Here is a 19,947-nt window from a genome sequence, read left to right as displayed (position 1 = left end):
TTTTAAAAAATCCGATTGGCTGCGTGTGAACAGACAGGAAAAGAGCAGAAGCAGAGGCCAGTTTGGCCTAAAGAGCAGCAAAGCTTAGCCAGGCATGGTGGTGTGTGATTGTAACCCCAGCTATCTGGGAGACTGAGGCAGGAGGATCCCCAGTTTGAGGGCAACTTGGGCAACTTAGCAAGTTGAGGAAAAAAGAAAGAAAGAAAAGAAAAGAAATGGAGGTGTCGCGTAGAAGTAGAATACCCCTGGGTTCAATCCCCAGTACTGCAACAAAGGAACAAAAGCAAAGCTTCTTATAACTTTATAAGTGACCTGCCTAACAGCAGGTCACCTATATAACATGAGAGCTACATAAATTCCTATTTGTATCCTAGAGGAGCTTGTTCCCTTCTCTAATGGAAAACTCAGACACAATTTATCTAGGGCATACAAGCAGAGTTAGAAAAGATGACCCCCCACCCCGGGGCTGTGACAGGTTGGCTGAATTCTCCTGATGTATCCAGGGACTCCTGCAATCTGGCCATAACACCATGGGCAAAAATGCAACCCAGGGGCCTCTGGTTCCGCTGTTCCACCTGCAACCAAGACTCTGCCTCAGGCTTGCCCCGCACTGCCCCACTTCAGATCCTCCTGATCCAAGGTCTCCCATAGGCCTCCTTATGCACACTAAAGCCTGACCCTCCCCCAGCACACAGCCTCCCGCATAGCTACTGCGCCCCAGCACATGACCAGGTCCTAGCAGAAAGGCAGGAGTGGATTTCTCCATGGCCCTGAGTCTTACCAACACATTGACAAATGAGCCCTCATCTCATGAGAAAGAGGGTTATTGCAATAAGACCCTATTTCCAAATTGGGTAAGAGAGGTGGCAGCAGGGGGAGACTGAGTAATCATATTTATGAATCATAATTCCTCCAGTTTCCCTCCCACTGTCCCAACCTCCCACACAGCACATTCTCTGGCCAAGGTCACAGGCAGCCATCATCTGATGACAGATGTGAAAGGCCTTCCCACATCCTCTGCTTCCTCACTGTGGGCTCTCCACGCACCAGAGCACCTGCGTCCTAAGACTCCACGCTTCAGAAGAAAAATCCCTGGATCCACTGCCAGGCGCCGCTGGCCCCCCTCCCACCCCCTACCGTCTCCCCCAGCAACACACCTGAGCTCCTCTGCCCAGGCTCCTGCCCACCTTCCCCCTCATCTGCCTTCACTCTCTTGCCTGGGCTCAGCTCCATCTCTCTGCTTCCTCCCGTGCCTTCCTATCCCCACACCTCCCCCAGGACTAGAAAGTCTGACAATGAACTGTGTCAGAAAGCTGCAGGGGCTCTCCACTGGGTGTGAAGGGCCAGGAGACCCTCAGGAAGTCCTGTGTGTTTATCTCTAGTCTACCCCAATCCTACCCTCTAGTACCAGCCCCGAGCCGGCCCCTGCGTCTAGTTTCAAGGTTAGGCTGACATAGACTGACAGGCTTAGATTTTGAGTTAACTATTTTGGTTGGTTCCAGGGACTCCTGCAGTCTGGCCATAACATCAGGGGCAAAAATGCAATCCAGGGGCCTCTGGTTCCACCGCTCCACCTGCAACCAAATTCAGTGAGGCTGGCAGGACCTTCATAAGTACTTGCTGCCTGTGTAAGTGCAAATGCGTATGTCCATAGGCATGACCTCACCAGAGTGCACAGTGGAGGCCACAGGGTCAAGGGCAGGAGGACAGGAATGTCTTCTCAAAGCCTCTGTCAAAGGTGCAAAGGAGAGAATGAAGACCCTGGCCATCGGGCCTCTTGATCTGCCCATCTCTGCCTGGCCCAGAGCTCTGCAGAGACACTGTCAAGGGCACACACAGATGAATTCCAGAGCAAGGCAACCAGGTGTCTGGCTCATATCACACTAAGTGCCAGATCAGGGTCACATGGGCAAAGATTAAAACACAACAAAAAAACAACAAAAACCTCTCAAGGTATGGGCACGGCGGCTAACTCTAAGCAAAGAAGTGTCTTGCCTAACAGCATACTACTGAAGCGTGCATTTCCCCTTCTCCCCTCCTCTACCTCCTACAAACTGCTGCTTGCCTATTAAAAAGGGATCAACATTCTAACTGGACTTAAAGGCTTACTCTTTCCAGGCAACACTCACCCCAAAGGGCAATCAGATTGCCACATAGCAAGGGCTCCTGATTCCGGCCTACAATAGAGACATGCTCCAGTTCAGGTGGCTTTCAATCCCACTTGTATGCAACAAGTGAACAGTCTAAATTTTAATAACAGTTGCCTCTTTCCTAGAGACTTCCTCAAAGATTTGGAAGTACCAGCTGAATCTGAAGACTCCATGCTGTAAACTCTGCGAGAACAAGAGCATACCCAAATTTGCCTAGTGAAGCCCAGGGAGCATGAGGAATGAGTGGAAGAAGTGTTGGAATGTTAGTTAAGACAAAAGCTCTTGCTGGCCTTCCAGCTTGCACTCAGCATCAACCCCTCTTCTGTCACTCCTCTAAGAACAACGTATACACAAAATGCCCAAATCTAAAGCCTACAGCTTAATGAAACTCATTCTCCTAAAGTAAAAATCTGATGACAGCATTTTCTTTGCTTTAATCCCTCCACTGGCTTCCCAGTTAAAAAGGAATAAACAACCTGGCCTGTAAGTTACTGCCCTGTGTGGCCACCCCACTGGCTTTACGATGGACCTCTCTCACTTACCAGGTTCCAGATATTCAGGCCTTCTGTCCCTGACACGTCAAGGTCATTCTGACCCAAAGCCTTTGCACTTGCTGTTCCCTCTGCCTAGAAGGCTCTTTCCCACAACTTTACAACAGCTCAGATGTAACCTCGTCAATGTGGAAGGCCACTCCCACAAAGAGACTTCTCCCAGTCATTCAGACCCGCATCTTCCTCTTAGCAGGTCATTTTGCAAAATAGTCTTTTTTCCTCTTTATATATCTCTCTCCTCCTATTACACTGCAAACTCCAAGAGGACCAAGCCTGGGGGACCTATTTGATTCTCAGAGCCTGGAGGAGTGCCTGGCACCTTTTTGGTCCCCAAAGAACATGTTACATTCCCACTACCCATTTATAGGTGCCACACACTTTAGAATTTCACTGTTCTCTGGTGAACTTTGAGTAGCACTGGGGGTTAGGAGCCCCTTCTGCAGGGTCACTCAATAGAGCTGAAGACCCCAACAGCCATAGATGTTGGTCTGGACTTGGAATACAAAACATAAGGTGGAAAAAATTTTTTAAAAACATTAGATGGGGGGCAGGTGGCAGGTACAGGCCTGCAGCCTCCCTTCCCCCATCCCTGAGTACAAAGGTGCCCAGAATAGCAAACAACCATCGATAATCCCACCAAAAATAACATTTGCACTTTTCCCTGTGTCAGGGAAAGAGAAAGGGACGCTCATGAGTACAGGCTGTTTCTAGAATTTCTCAGCTACTCATGGAAACTCTGAGTTTTGCTCCCATTACACACACAACCCCTCTCAGCGTGCCAACTGCAGAGATGCTGGGGGAGGGGGCTCCTGAGTGGCTGCCAAGAAGTGGAGTGGTGTGAGACTAACCAAGGTCACAGCCACAGGATAGCCAGGAGAGCTGCACACATGGCAGTTCACCTGCGGTCAAGGTCTCTCTGCCTCAGCCATGGGAGGCACCTACGTGTGGCATCTGGGGGATGTCAGAGGGGGCACTGAGGGAAGAGGAGCGGGAACAGGGACGTGGGATTTCTCTACCGAGAGCTGGACAGGCTGCCCCATGGGTGCTTGTGTCAGCTCCCCGCGTCCGGGGGAGAGGGTGACTTTGTACTTTTTGCATCTTTCTGGGAAAAGAGATAGGAATACCCATGGCTTGTTGCCCTGGAAACTACCCAGGGACTCAGGATCCTAAGGATTGGCCCAGCCTGTCAGATGGAAATAATCCAACGTGGGCAGTGATCAGCATGGAAACACGGACAGGCCGGAAGATGTCTCCTGGGCCTGGTAGGCAGGGCACAGGCTGCCTGGCAGAAAGCAGGGCCAGCCTCCAAGCAGGCCTGCAAACTGCAGCTGGCCCCAAGCCTCTGTACTCTGTGCTCTATGAAAACAAGAGTCCCTGAGGGCTGGCCCGAGAGTCCTCTGGCTTCCAGGAAAGGACAGCGTGAGTGCCCGGTAGTACAGAGCTCTCTTTTGACTGGCAGAACCTTTCAGTCTTCCGGTAAAAGTAAAAGAACCACAGCCGGTCAGGTCTACCATCTTTCCAGGCAGGTCCCTTCGGGTCCCTTGGAGGGCAGCCCAGCAACCCCAGCACTTCTGCCTCCTCTCCCCGTCCCCACCCCAGCAAGGGACGGGGAAGCCCTGGGGATGAAGAAGAGCTTCCCAGAATGGAAAGAATGGTGGGTGAGATCCAGCAACAAATGGCAGGGGCTAGTCGACAAATATTTATTAAAACTTAACATACGTTGAGTGTTCCTTGTCCAAAACGCTTGGTATCAGAAGAGCTCCGGATTTTAATTTTTTTAACCCAGATTTTGGGATATTTGTACATACATGAGATATCTGAACATAAGATTCATGTATGTTTCACACATACCTAATACACACTGGGGAGGGCTGATAGCAGGTACTGACCAAAGTGCCCTGTGGTGGCCCGTCCAGCCCTCAGAACAAGACCCCATGCCTCTGCTCCTGCTTGTTGTCCCTTCTTTGCAGCTCCTTGAACACCCAGCAGATTTTTTTTCATACTTTACTAGTGACCTACAGCCCCAGTCCTTTTTAAAATTTTATTTTGACACAGGATCCCTCTAAGTTGCTGAGGCTGTTCTCAACCTTGTGATTCCCCTGCCTCAGCCTCCTGAGTTGCTGGGATTATAGATGTGCACCACAGCCTAATCGTATTTCTAATGATTTATTCATGAAACAAAGTTTCATAGTGTAGAATTTTCCACTTATACTGTCACACTGGCACTGCAAAAGTTTCTGATTTTAGAGCATTTCCAATGCCAGATTTTCAGAACAGGAATGTCCAACCTGTACACAACAGGCTTAATAACCCTCCTCAACACTGCACTAATTTCATACTGTTACCTGTGTTTGAGTGAGTGTAGCACAAGATTCTCCCCAACATTTTGTATTAAAATATCATTCCAAGCTAGGCCTGATGGCACACATCTATAATCCTACCGGTTTAGGAGGCTGAGGCAGGAGGATGATGAGTTCAAAGTCAGTCTCAGCAATTTAGCAAGGCCCCAAGCAACTGAGTGAGACCCTGTCTCCAAATACAAAAAAAAAAAAAAAGCTAGTTGGGGATGTGGCTCAGTGGTGGAATGCCCCTGGATTCAATCCCCAGCACCTAAGTAAATAAATAAATAGAAATAAATGACATTCCATCTCTGCTAATGTGTTCTTACAGCTCTTTTCCTCTGCATTCTTTGATTACTAGTTAGCTAAACCCATTTTTAGATTCACAAACCCTTATATTTCTGCTTTACAAACTGCTTATTACTTTCCTTTGTCCACTTTTCCTGAGCTGCCTTCATTTTTTTTAATAGGTTTATTTAAGATTTTACTGTATGGTGGAAATATTAACCTTGTCACAAGTTCAAATATTCTTCTCAATTAATTATTTGTCTTTGAATTTTAGTACCTGGTATTAGTGAGACAATTTTTAAATGGAGGGAAAGTCAAACATATCACACTTTTCCTCTAAGATTTTTATTTCAGTTATAAAATTTTGGGGGATAAAACTCAAGGCCTCATGAACTTACTAGGTAGGTAAGTACTCTACCATGAGCTACACCCCCAAGGTTTCTCCCTTTGTATGTAGCATGTTAGAAAATGCCTTCCCACCCTTAATTTATAAACATATACACCTGTATTTTCTTATATTTTAAAATTTAAATCTCTAACCCATCTAGAACTTAGTTTGTCATAATTTAAGAAAAGACCCTAACTTTATTTTTTCTAAATAGTCAGTTAGCCCATTCAATATGGTTTAGTGCATGATCTATCTTCTTTGCAAACCTGGGTTGTGGAATTCATGAACACTAAGAGAGGTAAATATGTCCTTGACACTGGGAGAGGCCAATGGCTGCTGCAGCTCATGTGGATGCCACCTCTTTCCCCTCCTCCTTCTTGTCCAAGGAAAGTGATAAGCACAAGGACAAGGCCCTATATGTGAAGAAAGGCACAGCGGATAGAGTGGGAAGGGTCTGGGTTTCCATTGGCATCACTGAGCAGGAACACTGGCCCCAGACTCAGAACCTCTAGATGCTTCAACCATCTACCCAAACCAGCACTGGCTGTACTGCCATTCACTTCTCAACTTCTACGCCGTCCTTTCCTCCTTAATTTCATAATAATCGTAGTAACAATTTCTGGGACTGATTGTTGTCTGCCGGGCACTGTGCTAAGCATTATTTTGTTTGCATTATTTCATTTGATCTTCCCGACCACATCACTAAGAGAGATCCTATAGTCCTTCCCTAATTAGAAGAGGTATTGAGGACAGTTTTTCAGATTAGATTAAAAAAAAAAAACCACAAAACAAAAAACACTGCATTACATGTACCCATCAATGAGACGCCTCCCTATTTCAGAAACATTAAAGCAATATCAGTTTAGCTGGGGGGGGGGGGTGCACACCTGTAACCCAGCTCCTTAGGAGGCTGTGCCAGGAAGATCACGGTTCAAGGCTGGCCTGGGCAACTTAGCAAGACCTTGTCTCAAAGTACAATTTTAAGAGAAGGACTGAAGAGGCATGTTAGTGAGAAAGTGTCCCTGGGTTCAAGTAATCAGTATTAAAAAGAAAAATATTTTTAAGCTTGAAAAAATAAAAATTCTGTTAGGTAACTTTTTAAAATAATTTTAAAAAATTTTATTGTAGTTGTAGATGAACAGGATGCCTTTATTTTATTTGTTTCTCTTTATGTGGTACTAAGGATCGAACCCAGTGCCTCACACATGCTAAGCAAGCACTCTGCCACTGAGCAACAGCCCCAGCCCAATAATAAATAATTTTAAAACAATAACTAAAAGCATCTTATTATTGAGGATATGTGGTATCATCCCCATAGTACAGATGAAGATACTGAGACCAAGGATAGAACAACTTGCTCAAAGACATACTACAAAGCTGGGCACAGTGGCACATGCCTATAACCCAGCTACTTGGGAGGCTGAGGCAGGAGGATTACTAATTTGAGGTCAGCTTAGCGTTGCCTAGTAGGTGCAAGGCCTCAGGTTCAATCCCCAGAATTACACACACACAAAGTTAACTTTCAACAAGGTAAAGATTTACTGATAACTAGTAGGGAGACTTTTTCTCCCCTTGTTTGAAGATCTTCACTTGGAGGTAGATGCCAGTCCTCAGCTGCAGTTAGGACCTGTACATGGTTCCCTAACCTGGCCACAGGTAGAGGGAGTGTCTCACCTCAGTTCTTCTGATCACAGGTGCCTAGGTGAGACCCACCATGTTTATACTCCTACTTCCATATACCAGCCTTGAACTGGCTGGAGCACTAGGCTGACATTTCAGAACTGCTGGATTTACAGCCTGAAGTCCCCTCTAGCAACAGCATTCTGTGACTCACCTGGACACTGTGGACTCAGTTTTCCCTCCCTGCAGAAGGGACCCACAACTTCAGCCCTGTCCATTCTGCAGGGACATTGTCACACTCAACAGCCTTTTCTACAGGTGTTGGTACTGTAAAACACCTGGATCCAGAACATCAGGCCTCTCCATGGGGTTTTCAGAGCCGAGCCAACAAGAAGACGTAGGGGTTGTGTGTGAAGCTGGACCCTGACCCCCACGGTGACCAGGTCCACTTTCAGTCTGGAAGAAATCTCCCTTCTCTTCAGTAGCTCCATGGACCAGGGTTTACAAAGGCCATTCTCTCACATCCCAAGTGCAGTATTTGGATAGTATTCCCCCCAAATTCATGTCCTGACAGAGAACATAACCTGACTGAGCTGCAGGGGCTTTGCTGAGGAAATCAGACAAGGATCTCAAGATGAAGTCAACCTGGTGTTCAGAGACACACATGTGAAGACGGAGGCAGGAACTGCACTGGCATAGCACCGGGTCAAGGAATGCCAAGAGCTACCAGCAGCTGGAAAAGGCACAGGAGGATTTCTCCCAGAGGTTCTGCTGGAAGGACCTGCCCACACCTTGATTTCAGACTTCTGGCTTCTAGAACTGCCAGAGAGTACATCCCTGTTGTTTTAAGCCACCGAGTCTGTGGTTACTGGTTAAGGCAGCCCTCGGAAACTAATATACTAAGTAAACATTCTGATGCTCGAATTAAGGCTAGATCACTTTAGCTATGGTTCACAGGATTCAAGATGACCCCAGTGACCCTTGCCTTTGTGTATGGGCAGGACCTGTAAACACAAGACTGATTATACTGCATTATCTGCCAAAGGGATTTTGCAGTTCTTAGTTGACATTAAGATAGGGAAGGAAGCTGGGAAGAGTGGTGCATATCTGTAATCCCAGCGGCTTGAGAGGCTGGGGCAGGAAGATCATGAGTTCAAAGCCAGCCTCAGCAACTTAGTAAGACCTTAAGCAACTCTAAATAAAATATAAAAAGGGATGGGGATGTGGCTTAGTGGCTAGGCGGTTTAATTCCCAGTACCAAAAAAAAGAAGATAGAGAAGTAAAAGTGAGGGTGTTCTAGGAACCGAAAGTGGTTCCTGTCAGGCCACCGACAAGAAAGTGGGGATCAGTCCTGTAGCCACAAGGAGTCACGTGAACTTGGCAGAGCCCCACACACCCATTCCAGAGGACAATAAAACCCCAGTGACCCTTGTTTTTGTGTACCTTATAGTTTTGTGGAACCCTCAGCAAAGAAGCCAGTCACACAGTGCCCAGATTTTTTTTTTTTTTTTTTTTTTTGGTACTGGGGACTGAACCCAGTCCATTTTACTTATTTTGAGAGACAGTCTTGCTAAGTTGCTAAGGCTGGCCTCAAACTTATAATTCTCCTGCCTCAGTCTCCCGAGTCACTAAGATTATAAGGTGTGCACCACTATGCCCAGCCAATGCCCAGAATAGAACTGTGAAATGATAAATGGGTGTAGATTTAAACCACTAAGTGTGCTGTACTAATAAGCTTGCCTGTTCTGACAGACAGACCTTCACTCTCCAGAGTAGAAAATGACAAGATCTGGTCACAGGCAGAGCACTGGACCTCTGTACTTCTTCCTGGTCAAGTTAACATCCAATTAACCCAACCCACTATCAATTTCAAATACATGCCCACTAAGAACAGTAATCGTGGAAATGAGTGGTAATTGCTTCTGACCTTGCACCAGACAGCCCTTTTGGCTTCTAACATCAAGGTACAGTGAGTTCTATGTGTTAAGTGAATTCTGAAGCTAGGAACCAGACAGGAGTGTTGCTTAGGAGAGCAGCAAGAGATGGAGAAGGAGTAAAGTCGTGTGAGTGCAGATCTGAGAGGGCATTCAGCAGGGAGACATTGAGGGGCTGCGGTTGTGGCTCAATGGCAGAGCACTTGCTTAGCATGTGTGAGGCACTGGGTTCAACCCTTAGCACCACATAAAAAGGAAACAAAATATAAGGCATGCTTTCCACCTACAACTACAAAAAAAAAAAAAAGAAGGGAGACATTGACAGAACATTCAGTGTATCCCAGGACAGCTCTAGATGCAGAACCCCATGTTAATCAGGGGTGCTCACCTCTGTCTCCGCATTCTGTCATATAAAAGGTGAGTGGATTAGGCTGGGGTTGGGGCTCAGTGGTACAGCACTCACCTAGCATGTGCGAAGCCCTAGGCTGGATCCTCAGCACCACATAAAAATAAATAAAGGTATTGTGTCCAACTACAACTAAAAAATAAATATTAAAAAAGAAAAAAAGGTGAACAGAGTCAAGTAAATTAGATCAGCATCCTAATGACTGAAGCAAAACGATCAGAAAAAACCTACCACCCAACATTACAAAAATGATTAGGAGGGTTTTTCACTGTTTTTAGAGAAAGAAGTTATACAGAACAAAAGGGGAAAGACTAAAATAAAACTAAAGATTGTAATAAATACCAGTATAAACCTGTTTATGTGTGTGTGTGTTTTAGTTGTAACTGACACAATACCTTTTTTTAATTTATTTATATGTGGTGCTGAGGATCGAACCCAGGGCCTCGTACGTGCTAGGCGAGCACTCTATCGCTGAGCCACAACCCCAGCCCAAAACCTGTGTATTCAGATACAGAAATTGGTGTGCACAGGTTGCTGTACATCTGCTTCCCAGCTTTCTCTGCCAAGAGGCCTAGAAACAAAAGTAATCCCAGTAGCAATAAGCACAGTAAGCAAACACATCTTAGTTTCTAAACACCATTCTTTAATAATAAGCTCCTTGGAGAAGTGGAAGACGCTAGGGCTGGGGCAAGGAAGTGACAGGATAAGCAAGGAATACCTTATAGCACAACAAAATAAATAAAAAATAAAATGATATAAATAGAAGCCATTGTGGTGGCACACACCTGTAATCCCAGTGACTCAGATGGTCAAGGTAGGAGGATCATAAATTTGAGGACAGCCTCAGTCACTTAGGGAGATCCTGTCTCAAAAAAAAAAAAAAAAGGACTGGGACTAAGGGTATAGCTCACTCGGTGGTATAGTGCCCTGAATTCAATCCCCAGCACCCCCGGCCCACAGAAAAAATCAGGGGCTTACCAAAAAAAAAAAAAAAAAAAAAAAAAACCCACAGGAGACAAAAAAAAGGAGCTCTTAAGATGGCCAAAGCTGAAACAATCTGAGCCACAAATAATGATCATACAAGATTTTAAGTTATATAATAAAATCTGATATAAATGGGGTAGATTCCCAATTGATAAATATGGAAGGAAAATAGAAAATCGTTAGGCAAATACCACAGTAATCATTGTTGCAAGAGATGCACAGATGGGTGCTAAAATTAGAGGATGAAAGCACAAGAAGAAAGAGAATTGCAGTGACTCAAAGCACTGCCTGAAAGTGCAAAGCAAGAGCAAGACAGTAACTTTTCCAGTGTGGAAAAAAAAGGTGATCAGGTAAACAGCACCAGTAAGAAGACCCACTGAGCAGGCAGGGGCTGAGCATGGGAAAGGACTCAGGTGCAACCCCCAGCACTCCCCCCTGCAAAAAAAAAAAAAGACACCACCAATGATGAATGCCTCGTTACCATGCTCTGGAAAAGATGCAAGATCATTCTTGTGGCGGGGTTGCTCAAAATGTATGGAATTCTAACAAGGAAAGCTGGGGAACCGATTTGGAGGAGACACTAAGGAGAAAAACTAAAAGCGATGGAGGATGACAATTCAGATCCTAGAACAGAAAAAGGACATTATGAAGATCCTGGTGACAACACTGTGCCAATGTTGACTTGCTCTCGATAAGTGTACTACGCCATAGGAATCTATTTTTGCAACTTTTTGGTACATGTAAATTCAAAATAAAAAGTCTAAAATTTAAAAATAAAAGGAAATAGTCGAGTAAATTATGATTCAGCTGTAAGACAGACTTAATAGGGAGAAATTCTGATGTATAGGTAAGACGTGGGCTGGGTGCGGTGGCGAACGCCCATAATCCCAGGGCTTGCCTGTAATCCAGGCGAGGTGCTAAGCAACTCAGTGAGACCCTGTCTCTAAATAAAATACAAAATAGGGCTGGGGGCTGGGGCTCAGTGCCCCTCAGTTCAATCCCCGGTACCAAAAAAAAAAAAAAGTAGTTCAATCCCCGGTACCAAAAAAAAAAAAAAGTAAGAATTAATATGTACCCACTCGGACCATAAAAAGCAACTCCAAGGAAAGATGCCAATATGCTAAAGGAGACTGCCTCAGACAGCAGGATCATAGACTTTCCCTTCATATTCTACTTTTATTTATAATAAGCATGCATTATTTTTGATAATAAGAAAATATAGTTTACAAAAATACCAAACAACTATCTGGGGGATTTGTGGAACTGAATAGTGTCTGGAGGACTTGCGAGGACTGCTCAGGTAGGCTGGAAAGGAAGGTGTGATATGCTTCGGAGGCCCAGGGAAGAGGCAGGAGGTTGGAGTTCAGTGGACTGGTGGAGGGAACATGGACTTGGGGTCACAGGGTTGCTCAGGATAAGAGCCGGACCTCCAGGACAGGGCTACTGACACAGAGCAGTTGGTGTTTGATGTGGAAATAGCTCAGAGTTCTTTAGACTGAATCCTGCAAAGATTTTGGACCCAACTTCTCTTCCCTTCAGCCACTTGGCCTAGCTGGCCACTCTAAAGTATTCACATGACCTTTCTTGGCAGGACCCTGCTCCCTCTCCCGTCTTCCTCACTCTCAGAACTTGGCCCAGTTCTGCTCACAGGATGCTTCCAGACCATTCCTGCCCCTCCATGGGCCTGGTTGAGTACCTCATCTGTTCCAGTCACTGGAGCTCAATAAACACCAACTCAGGGCATCAGGCGCTCCCCACACTCACTTTACAAACTTGGGGATGGAGTGGGATCTGGCCTGTCTTCATGGAGCAGACTCTTAGATGAGCTCCACTGGGTTTTTGCTAAGCCCCTCACCACCACTGGGGAGCCATTTGTCAAAAGCCAATTGGGCATATGCTCAAACCTCTGTATGCTGGTTCTACTTACTTTTATGATTATAATTCATTTAAATAGAAACTGAATATGAAATGAAAGAAGAGTTCTCATTTCTATGAAAATTAAATTTAAGTGATGGAGAACAGCAATTCTAAGATTTTAGTAGGGGTCCCCGAGATAAAAACTATTGTATTATAATATTAAGACATTAAATGCTTTTTCACTCTCATTTTTCAAATTGAAATGATATGTGGTGTAACGTGTGGCAAACCTGTGCCTGTATAGTCTTGAATTTTCCAGAAATTTCTGGAAATTTTAGGAAATAATAGGATATAAATAATGTCTCCAGAGATTAACTCAAGTTTGTTCTCAGGACTCTGAACATAGGTTTGTTTGTTTCTGATGTACTGGGGCTTTTACCCAGGAGTGCTTAACCACTGAGCTGCATCCCTAGCCCTTTTTTAATTTTCAGACAGGGTCTAAGTTACTTAAGGCCTTGCTAAGTTGCTGAGCCTTGCTTTGAACTTTCGATCCTCCTGCCTCAGTCTCCCGAGTCGCTGGGATTTCAGGTGTGTGCCACCTTGCCGGCTTTCACTACTCTTTTAATTTTGGAAAATAGTTATTTTACAGCACATAATAGATATACTTTCTAACATAATGGCTTTATTTTTGTTGTTTTAAATGAACTAATAACTATTTCTGAATTTCTCAGTTTGAATTTTTAATATAGTAAATACCCACAGATATAGCCACACAAAAGCAAATATTAAGGGATTCTAGGATCCAAAAGTATGAAAATGCCTAATCTAGAAAGACTTTTCACAGATGGGCGTAGTGGCACACTCCTGTAATCCCAGCAGCTCGGGAGGCTGAAGCAGGAGAATCGGAAGTTCAAACTTAGCAAAGCCCTAAGCAACACAGTGAGACCCTGCCACTAATAAAATACAAAAAAGGGCTGGGGATGTGGCTCAGTGGTTAAGCATCCCTGGGTTCAATCCCTGATTTTAAAAAAAAAGGTGGGGGAAGGCTAGGGATGTAGCCCAGAAGAATGCCCCTGGGTTCAAACCCCAGACAGGAAAGAAAAAAAAGACTAGTTACAAATTAAATTATAATTAAATCAGGTGTGTGTATAAAAGAAGTAGGATTCTAAATATGATTTGCAAATATCTTAAATATTCACTTTTTTAAAAAAATGGAAGCTAATTAAATAGTTGTATTTCACCTTTTACCCAGCATTTCCACTTCATAGAATTTATTCCAGTCATAAACATAGGCAATGCCACTTGTATAAAGTTAATCATTGCAGCATTGTAAATAATGGGAAAATAGTGAAAACAACCCAAGGCGGGGGCGGTGGGGGGGTGGTTAAAAAAAGACAGTATTTCCATAGTATGGAACCCCATGCAGCTACAGAGAAAAATGGTAAGAATCTTCCATGTGCACATGTGGAAAGAGCTGATACAGCTGCTGTGTGCAAAAGGTGCCGGACAGACCGATGTCTAGACACTTAGAGCATTTACAAAAGGGAGGGGCAGTTTTATTTTTGATTTTCACTGTTTTGATCTTTGAACTATGTGAATATAGAGCCTAGTTAAAAACCTTAACAAAGAAATCAGGGAATCACAGGTGATGGATGAAGGTGCAATTTTTACATACAATTTGGAAGTCTAATAAAAAACCTAGAGACTCAAATAAAAGACCTTTTATTTTTAGTTGGCCCTAAACACAATCTAGAAAGGGTTGGGGTAGACTGCAGTGATAGAGCACATGCTTCAGGCCCTGGGTTTGATCCCCAGCACTGCAAAGGGGGAAAAAAAAATCTTGGTGAGTAAAAATAAGTGTTTTTTGAGATATATTACTTAAAATAAGTTTTTAACTTAAATTCCCCCTCCCCCCCCCTTTTTTTTTTAACCAGGATTGAACCCAGGGGTGCTTAACCACTGAACCACATCACTAGTCCAATTTAATATTTTTATTTAGAGACACAGTCTCATTGAGTTGCTTGGACCCCTGATAAATTGCTGCGGCTGGGCTTTGAACTTGAGATTCTCCCCAAGCAGCTGGGATTACAGGCATGTACCACTGTGCTGGTCATAAATTCCTAACTTTTAACAGAACTTTTTTACTAAGAACAAATACTGAATGCTATAAATTTAGGACTGTCACCTTCTCATTCCATCAAACTCCAGGACTCTCTGGGACTTGATGCTGTAAGAAGGTTAGGAGGCCTGAGAACAGTCAGACCTCTGTTGCCAAGGCAGGGACTTAGGTTTCCCAGGCTGGGCCCGCCAGGCTCCCTAGGCAGGATTCTGCGGCTGTCTGGCCTCTAGGCAGGCTCCTGGCCTAGTGCAGGTTGGAGGGCCCGGCAGGCAGCTCTGCCTCCAGGTCTCAGTTGGGCCCAACTAAGAGCCCCCTCTGGGAGACTCCATGGCAGCAGGGGTTCAGAGCCCTTGTGGTAGGGCAGGCATAAGGCCCTGGCTGGCAGCAGTCCCATGTTAGTAGACTCTGGACCCCCTTATCACCTGGCAGTCTGACAACCCGCCAAGACTCTCGAGGTCAGAGAGGGCCTACTGCAGACATCTAGTGTGTCTGTGTCCTGCACACACACAATGCGACCCTTTCTCACATATGCCCCTATTACCAGGGAGTCTGCAAAGAAAAAGAAGTAGGAGACTCTCCCAGAAGAAACGCCTGTGGCAGAAACAAAGACCATCTTTCACCCCAAATATATGCAGGGACAACTGACCTCTCTCCCTCCATGTTCCAAGGAAAAGACTGGGACTACTGGCAATTTCATCAAGTTTATGAATGAAAGTAAAACATTTCTTTGGTATTCCTCAGAGTAACTGGTGACTCAAGGCACCAATTAGCATCTCTGGATCTAGTGTCTTTCATTTTAAAACAAAGCCCCTCCAGGTAACATGCTAAGTCTGTGATTCTGCAAAGGCACCAGGTGTTCAGGTGTCAAGTGGGAACAGGAGGAATTACTCTGGCAGAGTGGGGAGAGGGAGGTCCCAATTCCCAACATACACAATCAACTCACGGCAGCACAACGTGGATCCCAAGCCTGCTGATATTCGACATGGCCCAATTATGGAGTGTGAGAAGGTAAGGAAAGAGGAAGAAGGTAGAAAGGATTTGAAAACAGGAACAGCCCCATGACTCATACATACAGTGTGTACGCGTGTACACACATGTGCATAAACACACACACGCACACAGGTATTGTGAGTCCTTCCTGGCCATCATTGGCCCAGTGGAGGAGTATTTCTTCTCTGAAGAAATCAAAGTAGTTTCCAGAATTAATGGTAGAAAACATATCTTTTCCCTAAGAGTGCCCAGTGTGGGCTAATCCCTATCAGGCCATGGAAAAGTGGACCACCCAGAATGGCAGGGAAGTTGTGCCCAGGTACTAAAGAGGTGAATCCGTCCTATGTCTGAGCTCAGACCAGCCCTAAACTCAATCTGCCTATCAGCTTCTGTGACCCCTAAATAGCCCACTCCATCCTACAAAGATGATAAAGATGACAAAGAGGCCTCTACCTGCTCTAGGCACAATCTCAAAGTGCCACAAGGCAATAAGAATAGACCCTCCTTTCAGAAATTCTAATTAGATGAGTTTTGAGTCACAAAAAAAAAAAAGAAAAAAAGAATAGACCCACGAAGGTTAAGAAATGTCCCCTGCTGGACAGTGATAGGGCCAGGATTTAGACACAGGCCCACCTGGCTGACTCCACCCTCCACCCATCGCCCAACACATCTCTACTGAGAGAGTGCTCTGGTTTTGCCACCTTACTCTTAATCTGGTGCTCTTTCTTCCCACCAAGAGTCTACATTGGAAGGCAGGGGACAGGCCTTCTTCCTGACCCACCATAGTGGCTGTCACAGGACCCAGACCAGCCCCTGTACATTGAACCTAGCTAGCTCTTCTTCCTGAAGCAATGCTGGGTTTAGATTTTTGCTCTGAGAGTCACAGAGCTCTCATATCCTCAAGGAGTCCACAATTCCTGCTCCTCTTCTTGCCTAAATGACAAGGCCAATATACCCAGCCACTACTCCCTCAGGTTTGTTGGTTTCTCAGTTGATAGCTGGCTCTCATCTCCCTCTCCTGCATTGCCCCCACCCCCAGGGTCCCAAAGGCCAGGTAAGCAATAAAAGTTAGATTAAGCAGGGCCTGTGCTTGTAATCCCAGTAGCCCAGGAGGCTGAAGCAGGAGGATTTCAAGTTCAAAGTCAGCCTCAGCAACATCGAGATGCTAAGCAACTCAGTAAGACCCTGTCTCTAAATAAAATACAAAACAGGGCTGGGGATATGGCTCAGTGATCGAGCACCCCTGAGTTGAATCCCAGGTCCCCCTCCAAAAAAAAAAAAAAGTTAGATTAAGCAGGAAGAAGGCTCTGGTCCTATCTTTCTGAAAGAAAAGACAATACCCAGGGTCTCCCCACTCCAGTGTTCAGTGCCCTAGTCACACCTGCAAAGCAGTCACAGAAAGAGAACACTACAATATCTCTTGTGTTCCCCACAACTGATGGAAAACCACCTAAGCCTCCAAGAAGAAAGGGAATATGTGACTTTAATTCCAACTACTGAAATTTATGATTCTAGACATTCTTCCCCTTATTCAACAAGGAAGAGACAAGTTCCTCTCAGTTTTTAGGGCTTGTGTTTTAAGAGGTAAGGGTTACAGAATTTCATGTACATACTGTGGATAAGAGATCCAATCTGATCTTAGTGCTGACCTGAGCCATCCCCAAGGTTGCAGAGCAAGTTAGGAGCTGAACCCAAATAGAGACAGGGTGGCCTCCCCACTACCAGTCCCCTCTCTACCCTAGTATCACCACCCACCCCCAGCAGGGCATCTATCCCAATGGCAGATCTCCTGGGAAGGGCACTAAAGCCATAAATCCAAATCCAAGCTGCTCCAGAAGAAAGGGTAGGGTCAAAGCACTCCTGTCCCTCCTCCTCCCCACAGGAGAGCACTCAGCCCCTCACCAAGTCATACTCAGGTTCCCCTAGGACACACACGTCATTTAATTATCTAGAGAAGCCAATCTTTTCACTCGGACACTAAGATTCTTAAAAGTGAACCCACAACCTAGAGCAGAGGATATTTTCCTCGCTTAATTGGCCCTCAGGATCACATGGTGAAAACGCTTGAATGGCTATTTTGTCCCATAGCCCTAAAACACCAAAAGGGGGCAGCCTGAACCAAACTACCTAACTTGGTCAGTACCGACCAAAAATAACCAAAGAGCCATGCTCGCGGTTAGCCAGGCTTAGATCGGTACCCCCTCTGCCGTGCACCAGCTTCAGCTAGAACATTTGGGGCATTGATCTTCAGCTGTTAGATGGTCTGGTGGGTGATGGGGTACACAGTTCCTGGAAAGCAAAGTCCAGACACCGGAGCCCCATCAGAGCTGTCCTGGGGCAGGGCATCGGATTTGCTCATCCACGATGCTTTTTCTCTGACCCTGCGCTCCGTGTTCCCAGGCTCCAGGAAGCCTTTCTCAACCTTTCCGCTCGGCTATCGACATTCTGGGTGCCCTTGTCTGACTCACACATCCCAGGCAGTCCAGCCTAGGGGACCTCAATGTGACCTCCCCCTCGCCATCGCGGCACCGCTGCCAGGTGCCACCGGGACCCGGCCGCCCCGGAGTGCGCGATACCCCGAGAGTCTCCCGGTCTTTAGCACCCCCACCCCCACCCGGTGCCTCCAAGCCTGGAGGTGCGTCGCCGGTGCCCATCCTGCGCGTCCGCTCTGCGCCCTCACCTGCAGCCGGGAGGTCGGCAGTGGGGCCCGCGCAGATTCACCCGCCAGGCCCTAGGATGGCCGGCAGCGGTAGGAGCAGTTCAGCCGGCGTGTCCGCAAAGACAACCTCGCGCCCCCCCTCCCAGCGTCCGGCCCCCGCCGCCGCGCGCATGCCCGGCTATATACCCCGCGCGTCAGCGGCAGGGCCCGCCCCCCGGCCGCCCCGCCCCGCCCGGCTCTCCCCAGGGCCTGCCACGTGGGGCAGCCGGCGTGCAGCCACCGGGTACCCAGGCCCGCCCGCGCTCTCCTGCTCCTCGCATCCCCGCCCGGATCCTGGCTCGCTCCGCTCTCTCCAGCCATCTCCTGAATTCCATCACTGATTCAGAGAGACCCCACAGGCTCCTCCCTCCTGAAACCTCTCATTCTACCTTCTCTCATGAGGAACGCTCTCTGGCGATCTGGCCTCCATCCCACGCTGCTGGAGAAAGAGTGTTCCTCACTTGATCTATGTATGTATTCCAACACTGCTGAGTGATCTAAAAAGGTTCTCTCGTCCCGAATTCCGAAATGTACTCTAGGAGGGGGCACCCAGTAGACTATAATTCTTCTGCAGACCTCCACCAACCAAAAGAACTAAAATGCTTTGTTCAAGTTCCAAATAACCATATTATGTTCACTTTTCAAACTAGACTTTGCTCCACTTCCCTACAATGTTACTGGCAGCCAAGTCAAGCAAGTTGCCTAGATCTCTCTGGCTGGCCAGATTCTCCTGCCTGCTTAAGAAATAGGCGAATAATGAGAAAAAATAAATTTATGCAGTTTGATCAATCTTGATCATTTGATATAGACCAATTATATTGTTATTCTATGTGCTTGTATGAATATGTAACTGCAAACTCCACCATTATGTACAACTATAAAGCACCAATTTAAAAATGTTTTAAAAAACAAAAACCTTGCTCGATTTTCCTTTGTCTACTTCTTAAAAATATTAACTTTTGCCCAGCATGGTGGTGCACTCCTGTAATTCCAGTGACTGAGAAGGCTGAGGCAGGAGAACTGCAAATTCAAAGCCAAGCTCAACTTCTCAAAATTAAAAAAAAAAAAAAGGGCTGAGAATGTGGCTCAGTGGTAAAGTGCCTCTGCGTTCAAATGGAGGTACCAAGAAAGAAAAAAAGGTGCACCTTTCATTATATAGAAAGAGGAGGCAGCATAAGCCTACCCCATGTACACCTTAGCCCAGGCCCTGTGCCCCATCTGTATTGTGAATGGGGAAACATGGAGAAAGGAAAGGGGAGCCGCTACATCTTTCCTTTTTCCATTATTTACCTATTTCTTATGTGGGCCGGTAGACCAATCCAGCCAGCCAGATGGATCCAGGTTGGTTCCCTTGGCTAGGCTGCCAGTCAGACTTCTAAAGTGACTTGTCTGTTAACCCAAAGCCAGGACTGATGTTCATGTTTGTGCTGAGTGTCCGGAGTGTCCCAGGAGTCTCTTCCGCTGTGGAATGGGCCTAGTGAGATGGATATCAGACCTCGGAAATGCAAATTTCTTGAGAAAATAAACCACCCACTGAATTCCCATTGTTCTATTCCACTAGACATTAGGATTATTTCCTTATGGCTAAACCAGCTGCCACCTGGGTCAGGCAGACCCAGAGGA

General features: G+C 46.1%; 1 protein-coding gene and 1 pseudogene across 1 annotated transcript in view; one reads left to right on the top strand and one right to left on the bottom strand.

The window, feature by feature from the left end:
• Slc39a14 (solute carrier family 39 member 14) overlaps positions 1–18,430 on the bottom strand; it is a 46,966-nt gene extending 28,536 nt beyond the window's left edge. The window contains exon 1 of the mRNA XM_027927230.2: positions 18,307–18,430. The gene's annotated coding sequence lies outside the window, so the exon portion shown is untranslated. The remainder of the gene's footprint in view (positions 1–18,306) is intronic.
• A 992-nt stretch (positions 18,431–19,422) lies between these two features.
• On the top strand, positions 19,423–19,567 carry LOC114085927 (small nucleolar RNA SNORA51; annotated as a pseudogene).
• Positions 19,568–19,947: the final 380 nt, after the last annotated feature.

Source organism: Marmota flaviventris, chromosome 3 (genome assembly GCF_047511675.1).
Source record: "Marmota flaviventris isolate mMarFla1 chromosome 3, mMarFla1.hap1, whole genome shotgun sequence".
NCBI classification, from domain to species: Eukaryota; Metazoa; Chordata; class Mammalia; order Rodentia; family Sciuridae; genus Marmota; species Marmota flaviventris.
The sequence above is the reverse complement of the archived record's forward strand: the minus strand, read 5'-3'. Positions and strand labels throughout refer to the sequence as shown.